The following is a 12,279-nucleotide window of genomic DNA, read 5'->3' on the forward strand; positions in this document are numbered from 1 at the left end:
ACTGGAGTGACTTAGGACACAGGCACCTAAGAGGCATCCTGTTACAGGGCTCAATTTTTCTAAAATGCTGCTCAGATCATAAGTATAACTCTTTGACTTAATTCAGATATTGGAAAATAGTTTCTCATAAAGGGTGAGATAGAATTCTTTTTAAGTTTTGTAGGCCACATAGACTCTGCTGCAACTATTCCATCTGCCACAGTAGCACAAAAGCACCTCTTAGACAATACCTAAATAAATGGGCGTGGCTATGACCCAGTAAACTTTTATATATGAAAACAGGTGGCAGGCCAGATTTCTGAAGCAGCTAATTAATTTACTGATTCTTGAGTCTTAACTGATTAGTTCATGCTAAGTTGCTTCAGTCATGTCCAACTCTTTGCAACCGTATGGACTGTAGCCTGCTAGGCTCCTCTGTTCATGGGGTTCTCCAGGCAAGAATACTGGAGTGGGTTGTCACTCCCTTCTCCAAACTGATTAGTTCAGATTATGCTATAAACATACGTATATAAAATGTGCAATATTAATTTCATTTTATATTTGTATTATGTAAAACGCACTTCTTTGAGCATACACTTGAATTTCTAGGGATATGGGACAGATAAATAAACAGTTCATTTGATTTAAGAGCTTGAGATTTAGGATACAAGAAGAAAATTTCCATTTGTAACACAATTCCTAGGGAAATTAGTCTATTAGCAGATAATGAGAATTTTCATGATATATGAATGTATAAGAAATGAAAGGCATCTTATTATCCATCCACTACAATTACTATGTGGCAAAAATTTTTAGAATACTTATAGATCCCACATTCAGATGGTTCATATGGGGCTGCTAATTAGTCCTGCATTTAAGCTAAATAAGGATGAATCACCCCATTCTGGGTAGACGATACTAAGGTAAGATAAGGTGGGATGATGAATCCTAGAAGACTAGATTCTAGGTGTCCTACATGTGGTCCTATCCTTTGATATCAGGAGTCCACTGGCTTCCACCACTACCAAATGCTGCTGGATGAACATAACGAGCTTGCCTTATTTTGAACCAATACATGGTTATCGTTCTTATCATTTCATCTTTCTGGTGTACCTTGATTGAATTATCTCTCTCAGCCATCCCCATTCCCTGCTCAGTCTCAACACTAGTGTCCCCTCTTCTTGTTTTTCATAAATTCATCGAGGCAGTGACATGATGTTGCACTATTAGTTTTCTGTAGACTCTTTGTGAATGTGGCAACTATCCAAGTTACTAAACCACAGATTTATTTTTAGGGGTATGAGATGCTGATTTTGAAAACAACAATGTATATCCAATCCTGTGTTTGTTACACATGTGTTTAGCCCTTTATTTGCTGCAACAACTGTCTCCATCAGGCAGTAAACTAATTGCAGCAGGTACAATACTAAGTAAAAATAAGCATGGTCTCTGAACTCATGGAACCCACAGCATGGCTGGTTGATAGATTTTAACCAAATAACCACACATAATGATATAAAAGACAAATTCTCTAAGAGAAAGCACATATAACAAAGGAACCTAACAGAGAGAAGTGGGGAGGCTATGTCAGAGAAAGCTTCTTGAGGAAGTCCTTCCTTTTTTTTATTCATTTATTTTTTTTTTTATGAAGGATGAATTGGTACAAATCAAGTGAGTTGAAGGGGTAAGAACTTTTTAGCAGAGGAAATATCTGTCACAAAGACCAATGGCAGGAAGAAAAATGGCGGTAGGGAGCCTCACACCTTCTCAGAACTGAAGAAGGCTGAGGTTGATGAGTCAGAGGAAACAATGGTTCAAGACCAGGCAAGAGTCAAGGCATCTAGGAGTAACTTTGGCCACAATAAGGATTTTGGTCTTGACCTATGATATATATGTTACTGTCCTGGTGGCTCAGATGGCAAAGAATCTGCAGGCAAAGCGGGAGACTGAGATTCAGTCTCTGGCTTGGGAAGATCCCCTGGAGAAGGACATGGCAACCCATTCCAGTATTCTTGCCTGGAGAATTCCATGCACAGAGGCACCTGGTGGGCTACAGTCCATGGGGTTGCAAAGAGTTGGGCATGACTGAGTGAATAACACTTTCACTTTCATAGGAAATATGTGAAGGATTTTAAGTTAGGCAGTGACATGACCAGATCTGGATTTTGGACAGATCATTCAGACCACTGCATGGAGATCAGGCTGGTGAGGCTCAAAAATGGATAAAGGGCGAAGAGATGAGCTTCAGTGAACAACATATATGAACTCCTTAACAGAGCCTTATATTCCTCTCCCTCAAGAACTTATTCAAGATGAGTTCATTTTCTTCATATGATTTGCATGTTAAATTGTTGCAGTGGTTTTTACTTGAATGATGTTGATTGACTAGCTAAAAGCAATTTGAACCTAGAAATGTTTGCTCCAGTGAATTCTACAATGACAACAAAAGAATTTGTATTAAGATCAGTGACTAACTTGTCTTTTCTACCTTTTTGGAAATCTCTGGAAATGGCTTTCAAATTGTCTCACTTTATTTAGGCCAGAGTCAATTTCTTTTCTTTTCTTTGTTTTTTATATGGTAGATTTACAGAACTAGATTCCTAACATGAATTCCTCATGAGAACCAGTTTTCTTATCCACCTCTTCTCATTCACATTAACATCTAACTGCTGTTATCTCAGTCACTGTCCTAGTCAACCTCTTTTTCTAACCCCTTTTCTTTTTGTCATTTTTCCATCCCATTTCTGGGACCTGACAAATATTTCGTTTATCAGAACTTTTACTGAAACCCACTGAGTTCAGCTTCTGCTGAACACCACATTCCATTCCCGTGAACAGCACTCCTGAATTCATGCTGCTCTAGGGCAGGACGAAGCGGAGGTTCAGAGGAAATATTTGTCAAGAACCACTTCCGACTTTGTTTCGCCCCATCTGGGTGTTTAGGTGGAGAAAGAAAGCAAAGAACAGTTAAAAGATGGAAAGAACAAATATGACCAAAATCCAAAGAAATCCATTGGCTCAGACTTTGGCTAAGCAATTATTTATTCAAATTAATTAATTTTGAATTAATAATTAATTATTGATTTCAAGGGTTTAAGAAAATGTCCCTGACAGAAAATATTTTGTCATTCAATATTTTGTATTGAAAAGACAATACAATAAAATGTCCTTTTCTCTTCATCCTTCATCAATCAAGAGATGCCAAGTTATTTTGTGGTTAAACACCATAACCATTTTTAGAGTCTTAAAACATAAGTATTTATTTCTAGTTTACTCTGTATGTCAGCTAGGAGCTCTGGTCTTTGTTGCCCCCATTAAGGACTCACTGAGTTACCATTTGGAACGTCACTGGCAACAACCAGATAATGGAGAAGGAATGAACACAGGCTCACCCAGCCTCTATCTGAAAATTGCCCATGTTTCTTTTGCTCAACTTTCTTTGGTCAGAGAAAGTTCCATTGTCATGTCTAATTTCAAGGAGAGTAAGGACATTCAGTCTGTTCCTACATCTACGCTGAAAACTGGCACTATTTGCTGGCCAGCACTAATGTCTGCCATAACCCTCTTTTAAAATAGCTTCTATGAAAATGTAAGAATAAATTGCTAATTCTTAACTTCTAATTCAAAAAGGTCTCTCATTTTTCTCTTCCAACTGAGTAGCATGATAATATTAGAGATCTGTAAGTCACAAAAACAGAATAGAAACTTGTAACCATATTTTACTCTAGGGTCTGACTGGCAGGGTGGCTGGAAGCTTCTGTATTGATTAGTGTCTCTGGCTCTCTGGATGTTACATATATGGGTCTCTTTTAAACAAAAGATCCAATATGTGGCAATTGTTTTATTGCAGGAAAATCAGTAGCCCATTCAAAACAGAATGTCACTTGACTTTTGTATTCACTTCCTATAATGACTCACACAATACACTTGAGTGGATTAAATAGTGTGGTTTATAGAGATCTACACACAGAAACACAGACAGAGTTGCCCATACATTTGTAGCAGAGACACTCACATTTCCATTGGATGAAATAGCACTTCCTTGCCTATATGTACTCTTATAAACACACATTCTCCATATGCCAAGACGAGTGTGTGCACAAAAGCAGACTTATGCTATATATAAATATCAAGAAAGAGGGAGGAAAAGGGGACATTAGGGAACTAACAGAAGATGGAAATGCAGGCTGAGCTGGAGTAAAAAGGAGGGCATGGTATACTAAAAGGAGGCCAGGAAAAAAAAGAACAGAAAAAAAGAGAGAGAAAATGAGGGAAACCATGTATTCATCAGAACAAAAATAAGGTGAGGTAAGAGAGTGTGGGTACATGAGAAGGGCTCTGATTGAATCTTCTGTGAAGGTGGAACCTGAATGATAGTGAGAAAGAATGGATGGAAACAAACAGGGGAAAGCTAAGAATAAAAATATTTAGTAATTCAATGGTGAAGAGTGTCAATACATCTCACCTACTAAACACTGAGGCAGTGAACTAAAAGGGCTTTCAAATACATGAATGATATCAGCAAACACTGCGCAGTGTTGTCAGTGATCCAGGTCTTGTTCTGTGCCCATGTATTGACTCAGAACACTCACACAGACCCTATGAAGTTGGTTCTACAATTACCTTTATTCTACAGGTAAGAAAACTAAAGCACAGTTAGCCTAAGAAATTTATCCACGATTGTACAGTGATTAAGTAGTAGAAGTAGGATTTGAACCTAAGTTCTTAGCACCAGGGTCTCAGGCACTTAACCACTACTCTCTTGCATCTCATTTCCTCTGAAAAAGTATTGTATCTCTGATATACATATGAAGGCACAGATGCTCACGTATCTTCTCATTCATTCATTGCGTTGTTCATTCATTCTCTGATTCATTCTTTCATTTATTCCTCAAAAATTTTCTAAAAGATTATATATGCTTGGTTAAAGATGATAAAGATGAGGCTCACAGGCATGAGATAGAAAAGTTAATAAATAAGTCCAATGAGATATTCCAGGATTCGTATAAAATACCTGTGTTAAGTTCAGCAGGGCCACAAAAGGATGGTATGAATAATTGTATCTGGACAAGTAAGAAATAGTTTTCATTTTTCAGAAATAGTTTTCATGAAGTTCTCACCAGGTAGACTGTGAAGCCAGCATTCCAATTGAAGCAAGCAATGACAACCAAAACATAAAGACATGAAATTACTGGCTGTTGAGAGACATTGAAACATTTTCCTTTAAAGGAAGCATAGAGAATGGGATGATGGTGAAAAATGAGTGCTAATTATGGATGTGTGTGTGTGTGTGTGTGTGTGTGTGTGCGTGTGTGCGCTCATGTGTATGACAAGATGTTTGTGGAAAGACCATAGTTGAAGCTGGAGACATAAACAAGGGTCAGAAGGATCAGAGGTGATACACAAAAGAGTTTGCACCTTATATTTTTATCAACAAAGGATTTTAAATGATTGAGAGCCACTATCAAAATGGTTTTGGAAGGCCTTTCCTTGGCCTATAGAAAACAACTGTAGAAAACTGAGATTGGAGGCTGAGGAAGTGGTTAGTTGGTTACTGTATATTGGAACTGCAGTTGTAAATGGCAACTGTAAAGTACAGAGCTCAGGTGATGCGATTGGTAAGGGGTAGAGTGGATCACAGAGAAGGTGATGGCACCCCACTCCAGTACTCTTGCCTGGAAAATACCATGGATGGAGGAGCCTGGTAGGCTGCAGTCCATGGGGTCGCTGAGTCGGACACGACTGAGCGACTTCACTTTCACTTTTCCCGTTCATGCACTGAAGAAGGAAATGGCAACCCACTCCAGTACTCTTGCCTGGAGAATCCCAGGAATGGCGGAGCCTGGTGGGCTGACGTCTATGAGGTTGCACAGAGTCGGACACGACTGAAGCGACTTAGCAGCAGCAGCAGCAGCAGCAGAATGGATCAGATGATGCGATAGATGGGAGGTATTTTCTCATCAACAGTAAATGCTTGTGTGTGTGGGGAGTGTTGAGAAAAAAAAGAGTTGAGAATGAATCCCAGTTTTCAGGATTTTGGTAGGAAGCAGGTGGTCAGATAGAGAACAGCAGAGAAGAGACCTTATGAGGAGAGAAGTGTTGTACAGTGTACACAATGACGTACAGTGAGCTGTGAGAGATGGTGAGAACTTGGAGAGTTACCAGTATATTATAACTGTGACTACCGAAGTTCATGGCATTTTAAACCCTGGAACCAAGGCTCCCAATTTGTGTTCCAAAGTGCTACAAAAATTAAGCAATTATTTTTTGGGCATCTATGAGCAAGTTGCTCTGGCAAATAAAAGAGATCTCTAGAAAGGAGAAATGATCTAGATAGTACTATTCAAAATTATGTGATATTCGTATTTAATTTGCCATGGTATTATTTACTTTTTCTTAGAAATAACTGGTTTCTATTTTCTCTTTCAAGTCTGACTGACCATGAAATATTCATAGCTGACTGTATTACACTTATTTCTTCATGATATGTATATCCTCTCTTCCTCTCATAATGGAAAAGCTTTGATGCTAAAAATAATGATATTGAAAAAATCCTTTGTTGAGACCAATCTTATCCTACCTGAGATGTATGTAAATTAGGTCCTGGACTCCTCTATCTGCTGATTTTGTTATTGTTACTGGTTTCTTCTGCATGGTTTTGTCTGATGAGGTGTTATATTCATATAAAATAGATTTTTAAATTCTGGATTTAAACTTGGTCCTCAGGGCTTCTTAAGTGGCTTGTTTTGTTTCATGAAAGGTACTTAATCATATTCTTAATAATAAGAATCTATTTGTAAACTATTAAAGGAAATAGTCCCCATGTTGCATTTTTTTTTCTTCTGTTGCCTGTTACTACACAGTAAAGTGAAAGTGAAAGTCGCTCAGCTGTGTCCGAGTCTTTGCAGTTCTATGGACTATACAGTCCATGGAATTCTCCAGGCCAGAATACTGGAGTGAATAGCCTTTCCCTTCTCCAGGGGATCTTCTCAACCCAGGGATTGAACCTAGGTCTCCCGCACTGCGGGCACATTGTTTACCAGCTGAGCCACAAGGGAAGCCTAAGAATACTGGAGAGGGTAGCCAGAGGATCTTTCCCAACCCAGGATTTGAACTGGGGTTTCCTGCATTGCAGGTAGATTCTTTACCGAGTTATCAGGGAAGCCCCTGCATAGTAAAAGTAGTATTATTTTAGAAACATAAAGTTTTTAGAGTACATGTGTAGGCTTTGGTCGTTAATTTGTTTACTATCAACAGCATACATTATTTCAGGACTTTTCAATTTGATGTAGGTACCCAAGAGGGTAGGGACCATGCTTTAATTATCCTTATATTCTGAGTGGTTCCTAATGGGTCTTACATATAGTAGACACTCAGTAAGATTTGCTAAATGAATATATGGCTGTTATTAACAAATTTACACTATTAAAGAGACACCAGCACATCAATAGTTAAGTATTTTGTTCAAAGTTTCAGTGGTGAGACTACATAAAAGAAACTTGAATTTTGGCTGTTAAGGACCAATGTAGAGGTAATACAGTATAATAATTAAGCATGGAGACTCTGGAAACATATTACTTGGGCTCTACTCCTGGCTTCCCTCCTGGAATACCCTGAGCTAGCTTACTTTTTCTGTGCCACAAGTTTTGCCTCAGTGAAGGGGGAATAATACTTACTTGTGAAGATTAATTAAATAAATATATGAAAAGTATTTATAATGGGATTTAAGCTTTTGTATTAATGAAGACATTATAGGTTTACTTTTATTTTCATTACAGTGATTATTATTTAGGGAACATGCCTCCCAGGCAAAAGCTGCAAATCATGAAGCAGTTTATCCTTCAGTGAACTGCCCAGTATATTTTCCAATGAGGGAGTTTTTGGCTGGCATTACTGGAACATTTCCTTTGTTTTAGGAAGCAGTTGAATAACGTGAAAGTTAATCTATCTATAATTTTACAAAGGGATAGCGAAAGAATTTCCTTGCAAATTACTCTGTATATGTGTCTGATGTCAGTAGTTAGATTTTAAAATCTTAGAAATCACTAGGGTATCTTGAAAGCATGATATGTTTGATTTGGAAGTTGGAAGAAAATTTGTAAAATTATTTTATAAACACGGAGTTACTCTGTTTGAAGAAGGTAAAGTGCTTAGTTTATCTTAGCTAGTATATGTGATATATTTAGCTCTAATGAAATGTGACCTAGATACATTAATGTAACAGAGTAGTCTTGGAATTATTTGTTTAGAAGGCTAGTTACTCCCACTTTCCAGCTGTCTCTTCTTGCAAATTCTTGGAGTCTAGTGGACATGTTAGAACCATCTATATAAATTCAACTTACAGGGAAAATGGAGCTTGACCAAGCCACAATTTTCACTTCAGAATTACCAAATGGATATTTGAACCAGTTTTTTTTTTTCTTTTTTGCATGATAATGTGGTGAATATGTGAGAACAGACAGCACACTCTGAAATCAATAGTAAAGTATTCTGGGGAAAAGTACAGAATAGTATTTAATTCTATGATCATCCTGTGAAAGTAGGATAATCTATGCTTTAGTTCCTATTTTTCACAAATACATATTCTCATTTGAGTGAATGACTCACATAAGAATGTAAAATATACATAAATTTATTATATGAAATACATGCTGATATTTTAAAATTTGTAAATATGGTGAGATGCTATTCTTGTTGAAGTACTTCTGGTACTTCTCTTCAAAGTATGTAAAAATCACTAAGATCAAATCATGTGGTTGTGAGGCTGAAAGCATTTTGTGGAAATGTATTATATAAATGCTGTTCTCATTAAAATCTTTATGCTTATTTTATTAATTCAGGTATCTATCTTTCTACAGATAGATATCTGTATATTTGTATGCACATTGTATGTATCATACATATGCACATGTATTATATATACATATATATATATACACACACACATATTATGGTATAGAATCTAAATATTCATGACGTCCCCTATATATAGATTATGGAGTAGTAGTTCCCTGGAGCAGTAGTGCCAAGTCTCAATATAGCTGAGTCCTAAAAAAGGAAGCTCTACAAAATATCTGCTAAAAAACATGAACAGTTTTGTGAATTTTAAATTTTAAATGAATTTAAAACTGTACAATATTGTGAGATATCAGGAAACAAATTCAGACACCATGATCTCCCAATTATTCATTTTCTTTTTTCTGTGGAAATCTCCTTAGGGATTGGATTCTTAGGGATGGGAACTCTATAAGAAGTGACCCTTAAATCCAATTGGTGGGAGAGTAACTCAACATGTTCAAACAGTAGGTATGGCACAGCCTTAGCCTGGGCAGGGATGGATTTACTGGCTACCAATTAGTTGACACTTCTGCAGGGCTGGTTGCCTTAGGACCTGCTCCACAATGAGTGGGCAGGAAGAGCTTAGTCATGACCTATCCAGGCTGCCTCTTGAATCCTGGGCAATGAGCTTCACTCCATCACAGAGAGGAAAGAAAGCTATCAGGCTGGGTTTGTCAGATATTTGTAGAAGCTGGACAACTCTAGAAGAAATTTGGCTGAACTAGTAACACCGTGAAATACCAACGTAGATATAACAATAAAAGTAGAGGTCTGCTGCTTGCAGTCAGCTTTTCTGATTCTCAGTTCCTTTAATGTGCTTTGAAGTTTAAATCATAGCTATTCGGCTTCAATAAAATTGCAAAGCATTTTGTGGGGAAGAACTAAAAATCATGGTTTTATAATGAATTTTTTGAATCTAGCTTTTCTCGAGTCTCTCTCAAGTAAGTGTAAATCCAATTCTATTGACTGATCCAGCATAGTTTTTTTTTTTTTTAAAGCAAATGGTGAAAATCATCCTAAACAGCTTGAACTCTGTGAACTTCCATATAAATGGGTATTTATGGCAATGAGATTACAAATTTACTAAAGGTACCAATGGTAAAGGTTATTTTTTACAACAAATTTCAATAAACACAAATTTTGAGTTAAAACAAAGTTAAAATCCATAATTCATCATTAGCATCCAAGGAAAAGACTATAGTGGTAAGTAGGAAAATAATTTATGAAGATATTTACAAAAATAGTATGTCTATGAAAGAGAAATTTTGTAGCACAGGAATTAAAGTTGGAAAGAAACCATGGGCTGTTCAACTTCCATTATTAAAATATAAACAATTTAGTAGTAATATTAATGGCAAAGTGATAGATTTTAATGAAGATTGACTCATAGAAATTTAAAATAGGAAAGAAAATACAGTAAGAAATGAAGTGTTCAGACCAAGTAGATGTTTAGATTCCCTAGTTGCAAGGTTTTAAATGGCATGCTTTTTATCTTTGTGAATTTCAATTAGACTCTACAATGGGCAAGTCAGGAAGGGAATATTAATGATGGACGAGAAAGCTGGGTGGTGTTCCATTCTTCACAGAGGCAGCTAACTAGAGCAAATGTTTGTTTAGGCTGTAGCTTATTAAATGGTCATTCAGAAAGTGGTGATTAATAGGTTAAAAAGAACAGCTTGAAATATTTACAATGCAAAGGTTTTACTCTCCTCACATAATCTTCAAAGCAAAGCTAAAATTTACTGTAGAAGTGCCTGTTGTTATGAAAACCGCACCATCTAGGAAATCCACCTGAATTTTGGGTTCATAACTAACTATTGAAGTGTTTGGCATATACGGACTCTGAATGCAAAAGGACAGAAACATATTGACATATTTATCTTTTTTTTTCCTTTTAAAATGTCTAATACTTATAAAAATTTCACGAAAAGACGAACACCCTCTCTGTTTTGCCTTAGTAGGGTGTGTATAATGTTCTGTCTGACGTGCAGTACAAAGAGGAAAACGTCTCTTTTGTTGTTCAAGTTGCACCTTTGAATTTGATCGCCTCAGATACTGTAAGGTAGAAGGAAATGAGGCTCACACAATGCTGAAAGCATACGATGGGACTGAAATTACAGCAGGTCTCTCGCCAGCAAGAACCCTTAAATGGTGTAAAAACCTTAAAACCCGTCCTCTTTCCCCCACTGCAGAAAGAATTTACAGAAGTAGCAAAAGCACCGCAGGTCGCAGGTCTCTCTCTTTCTCTCTCTCTCTCTCTGTTTTGTTTTTTTTTTGCTGGGGGTGGAGGTGGGTGGGGTGGGAAGAATGTAAACTTCTTTTAGAGTTGCTGATTGACCTTGATCACCAGGTGGGGAGGACGTTTGTGAGAAGATATTAGGGGAAAAGAACCGCTGAGAGTGAGCGAGTTTCTCAATAACGTGTAAATGGACTTGACAGACCAGCTCCAGGGAAGTCTCCAGCCCTCAGAGATTTGAAGGGAAATTGGTCCTGATGGCAGGAGTGTGGAGGAATGAGTGGTACATCAAGGGGGCTCGGGAAATCAAAGAAACTTCCTGCTGTCTGATTCCACGCAACCTGCCTTGAACTTGGTCCGGCGTGGATGCGCTGATGGCCAAGTCCAGGTGTGAAGAGTCCCCTCGCTCTCCAGCGGGAGCCCGACCTCTCCTAGACAGACACGTCGCTCCAGAGCGAGGGCACGTTGGGGGGCGGGCGGCAGGGCGAGGCCCCGGGGATCGAGGGCCAGCGACCCTGACGCCGCACCAATACCCGCCGGCAGCACCCCCTGGAACCTCGGGGCCTCCAGGGAGCCCCGGAGGACGGCCGCGGGGCGCAGTGCTGGGCGGCGCGTGGACTCCGCTCCTCCAGCGCGGCGTGGGCGCGGGGAGCGGTGCTCCGGGCGCACCCGGGCGCTAGCCGCCGCCTGGGGCTGTGTCGCGGCTGGTGCCCGGCGGGCGGCGGCGGCTCCCCGGTATCTGGGAGAAGGTGGGGGGCGGGGGTCCCTGCTTTCCCGGGAAACTCGTTAGCCCTCCCCCGGGGCCTGGCTCCTCCTCCTCTAGGCGTGGGGCTCGTGCCCGCCGCTGCCTGCGCGCACCGCGCCTCTGCTAGCGTCTCCCCCTACCCCGCCCGCTCCTGCCAACGCTTCCCCCTCCTCCTCTTCCTCCTCCTCCGCCCATCACCGCCACTACAGACGCCTTCGCCTCCTTCTACTCCTCGCGCCGCCGCTGCCTCGCCTCGCGCTCTCCTGCTTCCACCAGCCCATCGCTCCCGGCCCGCCGGGTTGCTGCAGTCCGTCTCTCTCTCAAGTTTCCTACCTCTTCAAGATCAGGGCAAAGGGAGGAAAAACCAGTTCTGCTTGCCATTTCAGGTAAGGTCGCACACGCGGGTCCCAATAGGGATCTTTGCTTCCCCGTTTACCTTTGGCTTCCCGTGCATGGTTCATCTCCCCTCCCTCCACTCTCC

At 39.6% G+C, this 12,279-nt stretch overlaps 1 protein-coding gene across 2 annotated transcripts in view; it reads left to right on the forward strand.

Moving 5' to 3' along the window:
• Positions 1-11,568: 11,568 nt before the first annotated feature.
• Positions 11,569-12,279, forward strand: part of GABRA2 (gamma-aminobutyric acid type A receptor subunit alpha2) — a 130,758-nt gene continuing 130,047 nt past the window's right edge. The window contains exons 1-2 of one of the 2 annotated variants that reach the window (XM_081518963.1): positions 11,569-11,788; positions 12,008-12,184. The gene's annotated coding sequence lies outside the window, so the exon portion shown is untranslated. Of the gene's footprint in view, positions 11,789-11,880; positions 12,185-12,279 lie in introns of those variants that run through there. The other variant, XM_081518869.1, reaches the window with a different exon arrangement.

Source organism: Giraffa tippelskirchi, chromosome 1, assembly GCF_054371585.1.
Source record: "Giraffa tippelskirchi isolate mGirTip1 chromosome 1, T2T-mGirTip1v1.2.pri, whole genome shotgun sequence".
Lineage (NCBI taxonomy): Eukaryota > Metazoa > Chordata > Mammalia > Artiodactyla > Giraffidae > Giraffa > Giraffa tippelskirchi.